Here is a 4,652-nt window from a genome sequence, read left to right as displayed (position 1 = left end):
AATTAGAAATCAGTGCAGGAAGGGGGACACACAGCCTCCCAGAAAACAACCTGAGCGGGTGTTTCCCAAAAATGAGAATGTCAGAGATCATCGATGGACACCCTCCAGAGGGGCTGGAAAGAAATGGCTGGGTGCTTTAAAGGGCCTGGGAAGATGTACCCACCATCCAGCTGGGACTTTCTAGACAGGGGAGGGTATGCAGGTGGGTGGCCAGCACGCTGTAAACTCTTTGGTCAGACCTCGTGAAACTGCACTCCCACTCTGAAATTTGGATCCAGCAGGAGTGAGTGTATATGTGCATGTGTACACCCAGCCCAGGCCTATGAACCACAGTCTGGCCAGCTTTCTGCTGGAAGCTGCTCACCTGTCTATCAAAGAGAGTTGATAAATCAATTGTTCTGTATTTCACAACAGTGACAATCAGCCAACCCCAGCCTAGCTTGGCATGAATGACTCTCACAGCCAAACACAGTCAGCCAGCTGCATCAATGAAGTTGTGAAGTTGTGGGCTGGGAGGGGGCAGGATGGGAAGCTAGCCATCCGGAAGTCCCTGACCCAGAGCCAGGCCCCCCAGGAGTGCTGGGCTCAGCTGGTCCTCATGAGTTGTGGGCATGGTCGCTCTGTGGAAAGCCCATTGTTTAGATCTGTTTATTTTAAGAGTGTCTAGACACCAGTGTATATTAACTTACCTTCAGAAAATAACTTCCAAAAAATAAGACAGTGCAGACATGATGAGAGTCAGATACACGAGGGCTTCCCTTTACAGCACGCTCTTGAAACGTGGCCTCCCAGAACCCCATAACTTTAGATGTACTTGCTGACTTGGCTCAAGTGTTAGCATGTTTAGAGACATGTCAGAAGTAGCCCAGGCTGGCCTTGAACCTCCTATGTAACCAAGGGTGACCTTGAATTGATCTCCTGCCTCAGCCTCCAGAGTGTTGGAATTACATGAATGTACCACCATGCCCAGCATGACATGGTCTTGCTATGTATTTCAGTCTGGCTTCAAACTCTCAATCCTCAGGAAGGGGCAGCCCATGCAAGTGTGGGGATTACAGGTATGTACCACACCTGCCTTCTATAAGGTTTTCTCTGCAACTAGATAGCCTAATTAAATTTTTGAAATTTGAAGCATGGGTCTGGAGATCAGTCGTAGAGTGCTTACTTAGCATACAGGAGGCCCTGGGTTCATTGTTCATTATCAGTAACACACACACACACACACACACACACACACACACACACTGTAAACATTAATGGGATTTTTCCATATCTTACCAAGAAGCTGGTGTCTTTGATGTACCCCAGGCTGCCCACTGGTGCCATTTGAGGCTGGGTAGTTCTTTGTGGCACTACATCCTGTGTAGTGGGGAGAAGCTGAGCTCCACCCCCCTACTGGGGGCAGGACCTGACTGCAGGGGTGTGATAGTGCCGTCAACTTGATGGGATCTAGAATCACTTGGAAGATGGGCCTAGAAGGGGGCATGCCTATGGGGGATTATCTTGATTACGTTAATTGATGTAGGAAAACCCATCTTAACTGTGGGCAGGATCACTCCCTGGGCAGGGAATGCTGAACTGTCCAAGTGGAGAAAGGAGCTGAGCTGCAGTACTCATTCATCCCAGACATCATGTGACCAGCTGCCTTGATTTCCCCACCATGATAGACTGTGCCCTGGAATTGTGAGATAAATCCTTTCTCCCTTACGTTTCTTCCATCAGAGTATCTTTTCAAAAATTTTTTATGTGCATGAGTGTTTTGCTTGCTCATATGTAAGTGTACCATGAGCATGCAGTGCCCACAGAGGCCAGAGGGGGGTGTCCGATCACCCTGAACTGATTGTTAACTACTATGTGTGTGCTGGGAATCAAACCTGGGTCCTCTGCAAGAGCAGCCAGTACTCAACCACTGAGCCTCTAATTAGAGTATTTAATCACAGCAACCGGAAAAGAAACTAAGGCAAGGGACTTTATTTAGGAGGCCAAGCAGGAGGAAGACCTGGGGGAGCAGGGACAGGAGATGCCAGTGTAAGGGTCATGGTGGAGAGCACTGCAGAAGACATGGGGGGGGCTGCCTGCTCCTCTGGGGACTCCATAATTGAAGCAAACTTCCTGGAGGCTGGAGGCTGCTGCATGCTTACACTCCTGCCAAGGCTCTCATGATGAGGGTAGCCATAGGCACTCACTCCCCAGAACTGCCCAGACCAAAGACTGCATGGGATCTACTGCGAGGGTACCTCAGGAGCCTGTGGGAGAGTAACACATGTACCAGTCACTGTCCTCAAGGTGGAAACATCCGGCCCAAGGGCTTCAGGTCCCTTGGGTGGAATTGTGGGGCTAAAGGGGCATGCTGGGAGGGGTCTGGAGTGCAATTTTAATGTTCATATAGAGCCAACCACAGCTGTCCCACAGAAGACCATGTTCTGGTCATATCCACACCAATGTCACTGGGTGATGGCAGCGACAGGCATGACAGGTACTTGGGCACATTCTGGGCACCTTGGCTCTTAAGTTCTCATTTCACAGTGACTCTGGGTGCCTTACCTTTTCCACCTGCATCTTTCAGGGGAGGAAACTGAGGCACAGGGGCTATACCCATCATCTCAATTTCCACAGTCAGGGGCAGAGATTCAGCCAAGCAGGATATTAACCACAGCGACACAGTGCCTCCACAGATACAATCTCTTTAATTTTTGCCCGACTTCCGAGTTAAAAGTGACTGTTCATGGTCTTATTTTAGAATCTTTTGTTTTATCAGTCAGTTGCCCAAGTAACATAGTTCTGAACTGGAAAGGTAGCCTAATGGTTAATCCTTCATCTACTTGATGGAGACAAACCTCTGCACACGTCTATGAGGGACTTTGTAGTTAACGGAGGTGGGGAGATCCACCGTAAATGTGGGCAGCACCCATGCCATGGGCTAGAGTCCAAACCTGAATGGAGAGGGAAAAGCCGGCTGAACAGCATGACTTTGTCACTGTGCTTCCTGACGGCATGCATCTGACCAGCTTTCTCCAACTCCCGCTGCACGTCTTCTCTGCCACAATAGACTGTATCCCCTGGAACTGTGAGCCAAAATAACTCTTTCCTCCCTTGAGTTGTATCTTGTCGGGTATGTTGTCACAGCCATGAGAAAAGTAATACGGGAAATTTTTACCAAGGACTGGGGCTATTGGTGTGATAAGCCTGAACTTGTAGCCCTTAGGCAGTTAGAGCTGGTTTGTGGGAGCAATGTGAAAAAGTTTGGAACTTTGAGCTAAAAATGCCCTTGAATACTGGAAACAGATTAATGGCCATTCTGGTAGAGTGGAAGACCAGTATGCCAAAAGAAATGGCAGCCTGGCTCATCAGGCCTCAGAGGGCAACAAGGACCTATCAGGAACTGCGATGGGGCCATTGTGTAATATTCTGGCAAAAAATAAAATAAAATAAAATCTGCTTCATTTTGCCTGTGTCCTGGGAACCTGAGTGAAACTGAATTTAAAGATTTTTTTTTTATTATTTTTATGTGTATGCGTGTATCTGTGTGATTCACACGTGTAGGTGCCTGTGGAGGACAGAGGCATCGGATCTCCTTGGAGCTGGAGTTACGGGAGGTTGTGAGCCACCGTCACGGGTGCTGGGAACCAAACTCAGGTCTTCTTCAAGAACAGTACTCAAATCTTAATCACTGAGCCATCTGTCCAGCCGCTGAAGTTGAATATAAAGGCAGTGAGCTAATCTGTTTGGCAGGGGAAAATTCAAGACAGGAGAACATCAGGCTGTGTTACAGCTGCTGCTCACTGCTCTCATCTAGGTCCACAGCAGGAGGGAAAAGGTGGGCGCTACCCGCATGGGAGGATACAGAAAGATAGGAAAAGGGAGCAGTTTGGCAACGAAAGATGGGTGTTCAAGTTCAAAATTACAAACAAGAACACTGGTGCCAAAGCATCTGATTGTTAAGGAGTTTGGCATCATGAAAGAGAAACCTGGAGCTCTGTTCCAGGACAAAAGGTGCTCCAAGGGCAAGAGCCTACCCATCAGAGGCTCCATCTTGTGAAAATGAAAATGCATTCAAAAGGAGAGAGTCTGAACTGAGAATGCAACCTAGGGGGTTCCCTGCTTCTCAAAAGCAACTGTGTAGGGTCAGCAGACAGAAGCCAGCACAGCTGATCCCACAGGACCTGGCTCCATCCAGAACTGGCTTTAGAACCTGGAAGCACTGTCCACATGCTACTTGTTTTGCAGGCATGAAAGATGCCAAGGTGGAGAGTGTCCGAGGATTCTGAGAGTTCCAAGGTTCCACTGAGGCCAGGCAAAGTGTAGCAGGGTCAAAGGCCTGCAGGGAGGCCCTGAAAGGCTACTGCATGAAACTGTGAAGATGAAGCCTAGGTCGCATTGGAGACTCCAGAACGTTGGAGATGCCAAGACTATGGGACATCCACTCAAGGAAGCTGCAGGCGTAGGGTGGAGCCAGCCCAAGAAATAGGCCATGTGTGCAGCAGCCAGCAGAGCTGGAGGGGCCCAGATTATTCCGTTATGAGATACAGATGCCAGACATGGAACTGCAGGATTTGGTGTTTTCCTTGCTGGGTTTTGGTCTTGCTTTGGTCTGATTGTTCCTTACTATGCCTCCATCCCTTTGGAAATAGGAATGTCTGTTCTATACCATT

At 48.7% G+C, this 4,652-nt stretch overlaps 1 protein-coding gene across 1 annotated transcript in view; it reads right to left on the bottom strand.

Annotated features, from left to right (window-relative positions):
- Positions 1 to 2,006: 2,006 nt before the first annotated feature.
- Elfn2 (extracellular leucine rich repeat and fibronectin type III domain containing 2) overlaps positions 2,007 to 4,652 on the bottom strand; it is a 63,184-nt gene continuing 60,538 nt past the window's right edge. Inside the window, exon 4 of the mRNA XM_008851314.1 lies at positions 2,007 to 2,246. The gene's annotated coding sequence lies outside the window, so the exon portion shown is untranslated. The remainder of the gene's footprint in view (positions 2,247 to 4,652) is intronic.

Source organism: Nannospalax galili, unplaced genomic scaffold (genome assembly GCF_000622305.1).
Source record: "Nannospalax galili isolate Female #2095 unplaced genomic scaffold, S.galili_v1.0 scaffold445, whole genome shotgun sequence".
Classification (NCBI taxonomy): Eukaryota; Metazoa; Chordata; class Mammalia; order Rodentia; family Spalacidae; genus Nannospalax; species Nannospalax galili.
The sequence above is the reverse complement of the archived record's forward strand: the minus strand, read 5'-3'. Positions and strand labels throughout refer to the sequence as shown.